The 14,632-nt window shown below is 39.5% G+C and overlaps 1 protein-coding gene across 1 annotated transcript in view; it reads right to left on the bottom strand.

Moving 5' to 3' along the window:
* LOC150078232 (GTP-binding protein 2) overlaps positions 1-14,632 on the bottom strand; it is a 134,639-nt gene that overhangs the window by 67,658 nt on the left and 52,349 nt on the right. The window lies entirely within an intron of this gene.

Genomic DNA, 14,632 nt, shown 5'->3' with positions numbered 1-14,632 from the left:
TTTTTTTTCCTTGACTACATTAAAATAATATATAAAATAAAGTTTTAAATGACATTTTAAGCATCTTAAATTCCATCTGTATGCCACGCAGTTTAAATGGAACTGTATTCCGCACAAGAAACAATGTAATGTTTATTATTCCTATATAGCTAGAATAATAAAGACAACTGTTTCAATGAAATTTCAATTTCTATAGATAGATGAATATAACAGTTTCTGTGATGAATCTATACAATTTTTTTTTTAAACCTACCTTTCAATTGTTTGGATGTGAAAGATGTTTTCTCTCTTAAAAAAAATAAAATTGATAAACACTGCACAATCAAATTTAAATCAAAAATTTAAATCATAAATCGTTTTTAAGCTTTCGCTATTCTTTTCTAGTTTCTAATCATAAAGTTGTAAATTATTATTTTGATTATAGTTTTTAAGTTTAGTTCCACTGTGTTTAAGTTAAGTATTTCTTATTATAATTTAGCTTCTTCTTATTATAATTTAGTATTTTTATGGAAACCACCCAACAAGTCCATCTACTTTGATATATTGATGCCAGTGTATGAAACCAGAAGCCGTGCTATGTGACACCAATAGTTGTCCAGTTTTTCTGAGTAGGTCACCTAGCAATCCTATAAAAGAAGCATCAAAAGAAATAAGCAAACCTTTGACCCTAATTATGAGAGCATTCCTGCAGGGGAGGTCCCTATAGCAGAACAGTTCATGGAGTTCTCTCAATGACAGATAGGAATTTTAAAAGCAGGGACAAGGAGATGATTATCAAATTGTATAAGGCAAAAGGCACACCACATCTTGAGGAATGTATGCAGGTCAGAAAGCCTTTTTTTAAGAAGGATGTGGATCTGTTAAAATAGGTGCAGAAAAGAGCAACAAGATTAGTCAAAGACATGAAAGAGTTCTCTTACTACGAAAGACAATGGTCGTGCAAATTTCAGCCCTTGGAAACTAGGCATCAGTGAAGTGATCTGATCAAAGTGTTTAAGGCTTTAAATGGATTGAGATTTAACTAAACTGTATAAACTAAATCATGGCATCCTTGTTCTTTCTCAGACAATACACATAAGGGGATGTAAACTGCAAAAGGACGGTTGCAAGATAGGTGTACAAAAATGTGCTTTCAGTCAGAGAATAGCTGGTTGGAACAAACTTCCATTTGGTGTCACAGAAGTAGGTAGTGTGAATAAATTTAAGGAAGAATTAGATATTTTATTAGAGAGATGTACGGATGAGGCAAACAGTTTTTTTTTGTTTTTTTTATGATGGTGCTGCATAAGCTTGCTTCATTGCAGCATCTGCCGCTACTAATACTAAGTAACTATATAGCCCAAACAGATTTTGTTCCAGGATGACTACAGGTGATCCTCAGACCTACAGCAGCTTATGTTCTCAGAAAAGGCATCACAAGTGCAAATGATGCAAGCGAAAACAGATTTTCTCACAGAAACAAGGCTATAATAGGGGTAAGACTCCCAACCATATGTTCAACTATATATTTCTATAGTCTGGATCCTTGTTGTTCCCTAAATTGTCAACAGCAGACTTAAATATGAAGGAGATGGTTTATGCATGGGTACTGCACATACATCATTTCCACTACCCAGGTAGTACGAATGCATTGTTTAATTATATCTCATACTGTGACTCAACCTTCACAAGTGGCTGCAGTATTGCACTGCTTTGAACAAGTAATGCTTCAGCAGTGCAGAAGACTAATGTTACTTTTTCTCTGCGGATAACCACCACCCAGACAGCACCGTTTTAAAGGTTGTTGGCTTACTCAGCGGTGGGTGAGAAGGTACCTTGTTGTTGCAATAGTGACAACCCAGTTATGAAATATAATTCCAGATCTGAAGTTAATCTCAGCCTGTTTTTCTCTTTTATTCACAGTTCCCTTAAAAATACCTGCTTCTCTTGGGCGATCGATGGGAATTTAGTACAAAAGTATTTTGTTCGATGTTGGCTAAATTGTGTTCAAAGGTAGCTGAAGCAAGGAAATTCCTGAGGTAAAGTTTTCATAAACTATTTCAAACCCAGTTTGATCCTGCTCAAAGGTGGAGGGAGAACAGTTATGGGGTCTACCAGTGGTTTATGAACTATATTCTTTGATCCAGGCAACAAACTGCCCCTATTTGGCCAGACCTCGACAACTCGTCTGCAGATTAAGGAACCACTAGGTGGCAGTGATCATGTTTGTTTGTTGTTTGTTTGTTATTTGGTTTTTAGGAGCATTAGCAACTAAGGCCATATTGCTCCGGGATATGCGGTGGTCATTCCCTTTCCGCATCTTCCGTATTTGGTGGTGATGGGCTCGAACCCCGGTCTAATCAAGAAGCGTGTGCTACGCACTGCTGCTCCTTCCCACCTGGCTACGGAGGCGCCAGCAGTGATCATGTATACTCATGTAGGATTTACTTAAAGATGTAACTACCATCAGGGTCCCTTTATTAAAGATTACTAATGTGGTCCCATACAGTTTTTAAATTCTATACTGTGGGACCAACTGATGATGTTACCAACAGCACATTCTAAATAGGAAGCATTCAACAAAATAACCTTGGAAGCTACTAGGTTTTTCATACCAACTAAGAAATTTAAGAAATACTACAGTATTCATGATTTAAGCCTAAATGAATTTCAGATGAACTAATGACACTCGTAGCAGAGAATAAAAATTAATGAGATGCTTATAAATTATCAGGTGACAGAGAAGCCTGATAATCGATGGTTCGACTGTTGATGATCCTATATTAAAAGAGATGGCAAAGGAAGTAAGCAAACTCTTAGCCATAATCATGAGAGCATCCTTGGAATCCCCTGACTGGAGATGTGCAAATGTATCACCAATTCACAAAGGGAGATTAAAAGGTGACATGAGTAATTACAGACGTGTTAGTTTAAATTCTGTTCAGGGGAAAATAATGGAGTCGCTGGTAAACAAGCATTGCAGGATCTAGACAAACCTGCAGTAATAATTCAGACACAGCATGGGTTTGTTAAGAGGAAATCTTACCTGACCAATTTGATGGATACTATAGTCACAAAGAAACTGGATGAAAAAAAAATAATTGTGATAACATATACTTGGATTTCAGAAAAGCTTTTGATACTGTTGCAGATGAAAAACTACTGTAAAAATTGGAACAGTATGGCATTAAGGGCAAGTTGCTACAATGGATAAAAGGATGGTTGAGTGGGAGAAGACAAAGAATGGTAATCAATGGCCACTGCCTTCCATGAAATATGTTATTAGTGGAGTCCCCAATGGTTCGGTGTTGGGCCCATTGTTGTTTTGTATAGTTATCAATGATATTGATGAAGATATATCAGACTAAATGTCAAAGTTTGCAGATGACACAAAGGTTGGCAGGGTTGTTCATGAGAGTAATAACAGTATGCTACTGCAACAGGATCCCGAAAAGTTGGGCAGACAGGCTGAGAAGTGGCAACTGATGTTAAACATTGACAAATGCAAAGTACTGCATATGGGTAGCAGTAACACCAGAGAAAGGTACCAACTGTTTGGTACTACACTATGAACACCAGAGAATGAAAAAAGGCCTGGGAGCAATTGTATTGTCAGATATGACATTTTCTGAGCAGTGCAAACAGACTGCAAGAGCTGATAATGAGGCCTTGTCAATGATATATACAAGAATTTTGCTAGCACAGATAAGGAGGTGATTATGCCTTTGTATAAGGCAATGGTCAGGCCATCATTGAGTACTGCATACAGGTCTTGAGGCTTTGTTTTATGAAGGATGTAGAGCTGCTACAACGAGTACAGAGAAGGGCAACAAGACTAGTGAGGAGTACAAAGGAATGCTCTTACCAAGAAAGGCTAAGTTCTGCAAATTGCAGCATCTGGAGACTAAACACTTATGAGGTGATCTGATTGAGGTATATAAGGCCTTGAATGGCTTGAGCAGGCTCAATGCTAATGGAATTCTTCTTCTTGCTCAGATTACAAACCCAAAGGGGGGGAACAAACTTAAATTGAGGAAAGCCAGTTAAGAATAGATGTGCAGAAATTTGCCTTTAACCAGGAGGTAGTTCATTGCTGGAACAAACTTCCATCTGTCGTGGAAGTTGATAGCTTGAATATATTCAAGGAAGAACTGGACAGGCTTTTGGGGCAAGTAGATGAGTAAAATGGAAATTGTTTCTTATTTTTCTTTTTTGGCTGATGCTGTATAAGATGGGTTTTTTTTTTTTTTTTTTTTTAAATCATATGCCTCTACTAATGCTAATCCCAACACTTACTCCTTGCCCAACTGTTCCAATCACAAAAAGCAAGATATTTTTGTGTAGCCAGATTGCTATCCAAGTAACATGCCTATCACTTTTAAATCAGCACCGACCAACCAACCATGTTCTTCATAGTTAATATTTATCAACAACTTCATGTTCTCATATGTTTCTTTCAAATGCACATTTGTCATTTGAAGGGGCCTTTATCCCAGACGTCACCTGGGTCCCATCCATTTGCATCTAGTTCTCAACCCGCTCTTGTACTAAACATATGACTTCTGTTAGTAATATTATACATCTTATAACATCGTATAATATTATATTTTTTTAAACATTAAAAAAAATTTTTAAAACATTAATCACAGATGCCTTGAATGCGTATTTACCATTAAAAAAATACTCCACAAGGAGGGTTCAAGTTGGATGAATAGTGAAGTTGCCACATTACTTGAGCAGAAAAAGGTGGCATGGAAAGGTTACAGAGCAATAAAAAGTACTGAGGCCTATAACAGCTACAAGTTGATCTGTAATAGAGCCACAGAAAACATTCGACAGGCAAAGGCAGTTTATGAGAAATCACTAGCAAACAGAGCAAATAGGGGGGATAAGGAATTCTTCACATATATAAATGCCAAGAAGAGCAGGACAAACCAGATCGGACCTTTACGTAAGGGAAAGGGGATAGTATTAAATACACCAGCTTCCGTTGCAGATGAACACAACAGTTATTTTGCATCGATATTTACAAATGAAAAACCTTTTGTGACAATAGGAAATTGTGGGAGAAAAGTTGAAAAATATGTAATTAATGATACTGAAATTTCGCAAGATTATTTAATGAAAAAACTTTCGAGCCTACAGGCCAGTAAGGCTCCTGGAATTGATGGAATATACCCTATAATCTTAAGGGAGGCGGCAAGTGAGTGCGTTGAACTACTGAGGCTAATTATGTGAGCACTTGACTCTGGGGAGATTCCCTTGGGTTGGAAAAGTGCCAATGTATCTCCCATACATAAGGGTGGCTCTAAGAGTGAAGTGGGAAATTATCGACCTATCAGTCTGATTTCAGTGGTAGGGAAAATCATGGAGGCAATGATCAAGGGTGGAATTCAGGATCATTTGGATCGAATTGAAATTCTCAAGGATACTCAGCATGATTTTGTAAAGGGAAAATCATGTTTAACAAATCTGGTTCGCTATTTTGAAAGGGTCACTCAAGAGCTGGATTTAGGGAATAATTTCGACATTGTTTATTTAGATTTCAGCAAAGCTTTTGACTCAGTCCCACATAAGCGGTTGCTTTATAAGCTGGAACAGGTTGGAATCACTGGGAAAATCCTTAGATGGATAGCAGGATGGCTTCAGGGCAGGAGGCAGAGGGTTGTGATAAATGGCTATTCCTCAGATTGGGTTGATGTAAGAAATGGGGTTCCCAAAGGATCAGTATTAGGACCCACTGTTGTTTTTAATTTTCATAAACGACATCGATGAAGGGATAGAGGGCATGATGTCTAAATTTGCAGATGATGTTAAAATTGGTAGAGTATTTAATGATCACTGTCAAGCTGAGCTTCTTCAGAGAGACCTAGATAGACTTCAGGAATGGTCAGAAAAATGGCAGCTGTGCTTTAATCCAACAAAGTGTAATGTATACACCTGGGAAACAGTAATCGCAAAAAAAAAAAAAAAATTTACTTGGTGGAGTTCAACTAAACCCAGTACTGGAGGAAAGGGACTCGGGTGTTACAATACGGTCAGACATGAAATTCTCTGAGCATTGTAAACAGGTTGCAAGGAAGGCCCATGGTGTCCTATCGATAATCTATCAAACTTTTGCAAGTAGAGATAGGGACGTGATAATCCCATTATATAAGGCTTTTGTTAGACCACACTTGGAATACTGTGTTCAAGTATGGAGACCGCACATAAAGAAAGACATTGAGCTTCTTGAAAGGATGCAAATACGGGTAACTCGCCTGGTGAGATCGGCAAAAGGGCGTCCTTATGAAGAAAGATTTCGAATATGTGGGTTGCAGAGTTTGGAAACTAGACACCTTAGAGAAGATTTGATTAAAGTGTTTAAGGCTCTGAGAAGCATCAGTAAAATGAATGAGGACAAAATTTTCAAGATTATAAATGATGCTAGAACTAGGGGACATAAATTCAAGTTACGGGGGAAAATGTTTAGATTGGACTGCAGGAAGTTTTATTTTGCCAGCAAGTTATAAATTACTAGAATAAGTTGCCTACATGGGTGGTAGAGGCTGACAGTTTGGGGAAATTCAAAGGTCATCTGGATAGTACTTTCGGGTCAGGGAAGTGCATAGGATGATAGGTTTAATTTCCTTTTTTTTTATTAATTATTATTATTTATTTTATTTTTTTTTACCATTGTTTTATTCGTGTTTTTTTTTTTTTTTTTTTTTTTGGCTGGTGCAGCATAAGCCATAGGCTTTCTTGCACCACGCAGCCATTACTAATACTAATCGTTAGTATAAGCAGAAAACAATTCTCCAAATAACAAAGACTACAGCAGAACAACTATTTGGCCTCACGGACAGCGTCTCCACCCCCACCACAAGGAGGTAGGTCATCCTATCTAGCAACATTTCTGCACCCAAAGTCACATTTCTCAAAACTGATAAATCTGTCAAATAAGTGACTATGTTCCATAAAATACACCAAGGTGGACTGAGAGAGGGTGAGCGTCCCTCCCTCTAACCTTGCTCGAAGGTTAGAGGGAGCAGCACAATGTCAAGGCCTGTCTCAGGCTCTCCACAAGAGCATAAGTCTGAGATTACCAACCCCAACTGGAGAAACCTCAATTGCAAGCCATGGCCAGTCAAGACACAGAAAACTGCCAGTCCAAACCAGAACCAAGGCTTATGCCAGCTCATGGTATGAACAAAGGGTATAAAGGCATATAGATATCTACCTTATTCACAGCTATGCCATTGATTTTTCCAAATAGCTTCTAATTCACCACTGATCTGCCTCTGCTCAGCTGTTATGTTAATGGCAACGTCTGCTGGCCCAACCAGACACTGAAAACCAGTCCAGGAATTCCTCGCTTCAAGCAGTACCGTAGATGGGCATTTGCTACAAGCAGATCTGCTGGCATCTTTCTGGCCAGAACACATAATGCATCTGAACCAACAATTCAACAGGCCTTGGTAATCCCCAGAAGAGCGGGATGCTGAGCAGACATGAATGTTCAACCCTCCCTCCCCAAGCCCCAGCTGCATATGTCAGAATTGGGACAAAGATGTTATTATAAAGATGGATGGCTCCTCCTTTAATGCCCCAATCATGTGTAACTTGCTGGAGCTTGGCATATGCCCACTTCACCTTCTCCCACACATAACTGGCATGTGCCAAAAATGTCAACCACTCCTCTAGGAATACCCCTAGGTACAGGACTTTCTGTCCAACTCGAAGGTAAAAATCCCTCCCCAAGCGGCAAATGGGTGGCTGCAATCAGCTGATGCGTCCCCTCAGCAGCAGAGCTAAAACCTCAGCCCGCTCCTCAAACTCCTTGTGAGAGTTACCTCTCAAAAGGAACACAAGATCGTCAGCATAAGCCACGATAGTGGTACCCTCAACATTGTGAGAATTCAAAAACTCATCCAGCACTATGTTCCACATAGTTGGCCCCAGAACCGACCATGTGAGCACCCTCTTTTTACAGCTCTTTCAATCTGAGCATAACCTGTTTGAACTAAAACCTTCATCTGGTGGAAACAGTCCTTCAGAAGACAGTAGAGACCACCTGGACAGAGGGACACTGCCCCACCACAGAGCATCAAATGCTCCCTGAAAGTCCATGAACAAGCCCAGGATGTATCTGCCCTCAAAGTCATTGGTCCAAGAGATCACTCTTGCTGTGGCATCTTCCAAAGTGCCTTTCTTGAAGCCATATTGGCTGCCTGAGGACATGCCCCCACGCAGCACAGTATGATGCCACACACACACAAGGACCAGTTGCTCCAGCAGCTTCTGCAAGACAGGTAAAAGGACAATGGGCCGATACGAGCGAGGCTCATCCACAGGCTTCTTCAGGCTCTTGAGGATCAACCTCAATTCCACCTTCTTCCAGACCTGAGAGAAAATAACCTCAGCAAGGCAGGTGATGAACGAGGTTAGCAGCATATCAGGACTCACCTGATGCACTTTATTATCATGGTGTCCAACAAGTCAAGCCCCAGAGCCCTATCAGTTTGTGGTGTAATGCCTCATTGAGCTCAGTGTGAGTAAAGGGAGACTCACACCCCTCATATAAATCATTCTCAACCACAATCTGTGATTGTTCCTGATTATTCGGATTTTCAACATATAACAAGTCTAATATCATAGACAATCGTCTCCTCCCATCCCAAGAACTTGATTTGGTTGGTACGAACAGAGTACATAAGATCACTACAGTAAATCTTATCGGTTAACAATTTTTAAACAGTTAACCATGGGTCTGCAGCAGACCCTCGATTCTCTATGAAGGACTGCCATGATCGTTTCTTTAATTCAACTATTCTTTTTGAATACAAGGCACGTATTTTTTGATAGTCCACCTTCAACTTGTCAAAGCTAGACGTGGATAAAGTTCTCCTCAATCTCCGATAACGTTTCCAGGCTTGTTTTACCAACACCCGTAACCTAGACAACTCATCACACCACCAAGGTATTGCCTTAGACACCTTTTACATTTTAACTTTCCTTTACATACCTCTTGTATTTCAGAAGTAATAAATTCAGCCTTTTCTTTGGCTGGCGGCAAGTTTACATAAAATTGATCTTCAAAGTTGGCTTGCACACGGGTGAAGAAAAGCTCCCAATCCACTCCACGCATTTGATACCTATTGGTATCAAAGCCACGTCCTTTGTGTGACTTCATTATACACCTGAAAGACAATAGCCCTGTGATCACTGGTGGTCATGGCCTCTAACTTTCCAGTTCCTGATTTGCCGAAGTATGGAACCACAATGAATCCAACAAAGTATGAAACCACAACGCAACATCAATGTATGACTTCCCTGCTGTCAAGGAGAACGTAGGAAGTTGCCTCAGATAATTAAGAACAATCATACCCAAAAAAGAAAGGAACTCTTCCAGAAGTAAACCTCTATCAGCAGAATCCATGCCTCCCCAGAGACTAGATCTCGAGTTTGCATCCATACCTACTATAATATTGGCAGAACCAAACATGTGCAAGAATCTCTCCAGATAATTTATGAAGGCCTCTATACCTTGTGATGGACAACAATATAGAGAAACAAAGTATGTGGTGCCTAGGGGCCCTGAAACATCTGCACATATGCCATTCTCTTTTGTCAACGAAGAAATCGCTGTGACAGTAAGTTCTGGATTTACAATCAGAATAGCTACAGATGGGGTTCCCAAGGCATTCACCACTCTGAATCTCTTCGGGTAACCAACAATATGGCCCCTTAAGGTATGGGCTCCTGCAGCAATGCAAGGTCCACCCTGTTCTCCTGAATGGTCTGCACTAGCTGCGTGGCAACATTCATTGCCCTATGGGCATTGAGCTGCAGAATATGGTATGTATTTCTACTGTCTATAGTCTATCCAGTGTTTGAGTATGTCCAAAACTCCTGCTGTAATCTAGACAAATGTGATCCACAGCCAAATGCACTGATGGCGACTTCCACAGCCAGCAGTTCATGCATTTAGGGGTGCCATCCTTCTTATCACTCTTTAAAGTAGTCGCCATTACCATCACAGTTTCCACAGAAGCCATCAACCTTACAGTATTTCACCACATGCCCAAAGGGCATGCAGCGATAACATTGAGTAGGGACTAGTAGATCACTCACCTGGTGCAAAGACCAATCTACATACACCCTAGTCCTATCAATGAGGTGTTTTCTAATGTTACCCGAAACGTCGAGTACATAATTAAAAACCGCACCATCCCGGGCCTTATTCCTAGTTAATATCTTGACATGCTTAGAAACATTTTCTCTAGGAACTCCACAATCTGCTAAGTTACGAGTCCATATTTCTTGTAAAAAGTGTTCACTCGTAACAGTCTCATCAATATCGAACACGACCACCCTTGGAAGTCGTCTAAGCGGCCTCTCCACTTCCAGACCCAGCTCTGACATCTTATACCATTTCACAATCTTTTCTATATCCTGGTCAGTGGCAGCCTCCAAAACAACTCTCCATGTACTGGTCTAACACCAATTACCTTGGTATCAGCCAAGGCAGGTCTCATAGTCCTAATCACCTCAGTCTTTATCTAATCACTAGTTGCATAACGGTCAGTTCTTGACTTAATAATAACAGTCTTGATCTTATGGTGCTCCTCCCTCTGAGGGTACACCACATCCACAAAAGTTCTTAACATAGCTGGTGTATCTTGTTGCATTGACAACTGTCTCCTTAATTCCATATTCTCATTCTTTATTTCCAGGATAGCCTCCTCCAGGTCATCCTAGAGATCCAAAATTTCTTTAGACACTAAGGACAGGAGTCCAACTTCCTTGGGCATCACCAATTCCCTTAGTCTTCTCCTGGTATTTCTTATGGCGAGAAAACCCATCTGATCTTCTCTAGCCATTTCTTCTTGTTCCACTATGCGAACCTTCGGTCACACACTAGTTTCTTGGTCCTCTTTCTTCTGTGCTGCAATCGCAGCTCTTGTCCTCAGAACTCGCTTTGGACAGGGAACATCCTAAATGTCCCTAGACTGATCTTCAATTTCAGGTGGCTGCTTCGCAGGAGCCTTATTTTTCTTCCTAGCCTTAACCTTCTTCATAGGTTCTTCTGAACCACACCCAGAAGGTTCTGAGGCATCAGGGTCAGTCTGGATGGCCACTGGAACCTTCAGAGCTTCTTTGTACCTTTGGAATTCATTCTCTTCGGCACTATCTTCATCTGAGGTTTCAGGAAAATCCCGTCTCCTAAACATATTAGTAAACTAACAATAATACTAAATTTAACAAATTAATATATTAGTAATATAAACTAAACTGATATAAAGGCTCAGACAATGAAAACTGAACCAAATCAAAATGTACTATGAAGTTTTTTCTCTGCCAGCTGGGCTTTCCTCCAGCTGCCTGTCCCAGACCACTAGGAGGTGGAGCTTCTTCAAAGAATTAGTCTATGAAGTCAAAAATACTAGTACAGGTGACCCCCGCTTAACGCTGATAATTTGTTCCGGAAAAACGGAGCGCTGAGTGAATCCGCGCTAAGCGAGCACGCATTCCCATAAGGTAACATATGTATTTGTAAGTTGCGGTCGGTGCCATAGGATATTTCCTAATCAATAATAAACGGTAGTGAAAAGATGCACAAATGTCGGTCAAAATATTTAATATTCAAATATTTGTACATATAAAATATTCTGCCTTACATACGTATATAATTATGTGGTAACCACTTACGTTTCAAAATTAAACTTAAAATTCCAATTAAAATCATGAATTTAATTGATCTAAATTGATGTTAATTGATTTAATTTAATTGATGAATTTAATCATGAAAAATGTGTCGATTTTGGGTTGGCCCTCTTCTAAATAAACTAAAAGGGGTATTAATTTTAAATCTCCCGCAGCGTTACCACCCCAACAATAAAGTCACCCGATCCTTCGCCGCTTTGAAACCTGGCGTGTTTTTTTTTCTTCTTTCAATACGAAACTTCTTTTAGACATTCATTTCCACAAAAGTCCTGCTTCATCTATGTTATAAACTTGTTGAGAAGTATAACACACAATACCCCTCTTCAATAATTTTAATTAACAAGTTCTTTTTTGAAAGTTTCGGTTCCTTGATCTGCACTTGCAGCTTCTGCCTAGATTTTAAATCTATTCAACCAGCCCTTACCAGTTTTAAATGGTTCCACTTTTTCTTTTTAGGTGAGTTTTCTTCAGATCATCATATTGGCTAATCTCTCTCTCTCTCTCTCTCTTTTATAATATTTAACTTAACTGAATTCTGCATTGGATATTATCTTCAATAAAATCAGTTAAAGTCTTTCCATTTCAATCCTAATAGTCGGCCTAGCCCTAGTTGCTTTCAGTGGAACAGCTATCTTTCCCGCTGCTAAAATTAATTCTTTATTTTTTTATAATATAATTGTTCTTACAGTTAAACTTGCAAGTCCTAAATTATGGCACACATCTGCTTGTCGTTGACTGGAATCGATTCGCTTCAAAACGTCTAATTTGATTTTCAAATTCAGTCTTTTTCTTACATTTATAGTCTTTGTACTGCGTCCAGATGTTGTTGCTTTTTCATTCTTATTGGCCATTATTAACTCTTTGAAAATGTAACTGCGTTGGTTGCATTAATTATGATACAATTTTCGAGTAAACTGTCCGTTACACACGATGTCTAATACTGTACTGAGTGATGATTAGTCTTTGGATAAATGCATATAATGCAAATATTACAAGCAATATACTTGATAATTTTTTAAAATGTTGATCTCGGAACTACGTAACAAGTCACTGTACTGCATTAAATTAGCATGTGAGAAAATTTCACTGAGCGTGGGAAAATTTCTCAAGTCGGCGTGGGAAACGTTTTAATGCTGTTTTGCTATTCATTTTCAAGCTATTGACTCCATCAAATGAAACGATTTTGTTAAATATGCCAAAAATGCAATTTGTAAAATAGCGTTATAGTGATCTGTGACAGTGTTATAGTCAGATACGGGTTATAATATAAGAACAGCGTTATAGCGAATCAGCGTAAAGCGAACCGCATTATAACGGGGGCCTGCTCTATAAAAAAAAAACAACCACAAAGTAATCGCTTTGGCACCTGGGCCCTTTCAAATGCACATTTGTCATTTGAAGGACCCTCTATCCTAGATGCCATCTAGCTTCCACCCATATTCATCTAGTTCTCAGTGTTGCATTGTACAATACTTGTGATATGGTTAGTAATATTATATATCTTATAACATAGTAATAATACAAGACGCAATTCTCCATCAAATTACAATGACTTGATAAAATGACCATTTGGCCTTGAGGCAGGGACGGTGTCACCATCACAACGGCCACAAGTTACAGTTCCCACCATGAGGAGGTAGGTCGCCCTATCCAGCAACATAAATGCACTCAAAAGCACTATTAATAAATTTGACGAACCAGTCAAACAAGTAACTATCATTTAGAAAATCCACCAATGTTGATTCAGAGAGGGTGAGCATCCCTCCCTCTAACCTTACTCAAAGGTCAACATAGTTGGGGCACTCTAAAACAATGTGAAGGCCTGTCTCCAGCTCACCACATGAGCACAGGTCTGAGGTTTCCAACCCCAGCTGGAGCAGCCTCAACCGCAGACCGTGCCCCATCAGGACACAGCAGACAGCCAGTCCAAACAAGAGCTATCTCTTCTGCTGGCTTAAGGTATGAATGGAGAGGATGAAAACATATGTCTCCCTTTCTCAGAGGTTTGCCATTGATTTCGCCAAATGACATTTAGCTCATCATCGATCTTCCTCCGCTCAGTTGTAATGTTAAAGGCTTCGTCTGCCGGCACAACCAGGCATGCACAGACCTGACAACCAGTCCAGGAGATCTCTGCCTCAATCGATACCGTAGGTGGGCCTTTGCTATGATGAGGTCTGCTTTCCAGCTAAAACACACAATGCATCTGTAGCTGCAGTTCTGCAGGCCCTGGTAACCCCAGAAGAGCAGAATGCTGTGCCGAGAGAAGGATCCAAATTTCAAATGCACAGAGTGAACTCTGGAATTGACCCATATTTATTTCCATCATGGAGAAATACACCTTTGGGAGTCCTCTTTGATGAATCAATAAAAATCCTCCACTGTGTAGGATTGTAACTAATTCTTAAATAGCTCATTAAGTTGTTCATATTAATGCAAAAAAACATAGAATCATCCTTAGAAAGAGTAGGAGATCAGTTCTTGTTCTCTCTGTCTGTACCACAAAAAAAAAAAAAAAAAAATCCTCTCATATGTTAGATTTTTTTAATTAAGTCTAGAACCAAGGAGTTTTATAGATTCCTTTGTTAAATTTAACTGTTAAATTTAAAATCTGTTACCAGATCGTTGAGTTTGTGCTGTGAAAACAGTTGAGGGCTGGACTCAATGTCTCCAGGCATGGAGACTTCAGTTTCATCTTCAGAAACTTCACTTTCAGCAATTTCTTCTGTTACATTCTCCAATATAAGTGGAGGGCATGGAATCGGCACATTATCTCCATTTGGGACTAGTTTAATGGCAGATGGAATATCGGGATATACAATGCCCTTCTTACTTTTTTGCATTGTATCTCTCTACATGAACTAAGCAAAAGTAGCAGTCATCACAGTGGTTTGCAGGTTCCCACCAAATCATGGGAATTGTAAATGGCATAGCCTTCTTTTTACCA

This window comes from Mastigoproctus giganteus, chromosome 11 (genome assembly GCF_048544385.1).
Source record: "Mastigoproctus giganteus isolate SK-2022 chromosome 11, ASM4854438v1, whole genome shotgun sequence".
Classification (NCBI taxonomy): domain Eukaryota; kingdom Metazoa; phylum Arthropoda; class Arachnida; order Uropygi; family Thelyphonidae; genus Mastigoproctus; species Mastigoproctus giganteus.
This window is presented reverse-complemented; position numbering and strand designations above follow the sequence as displayed.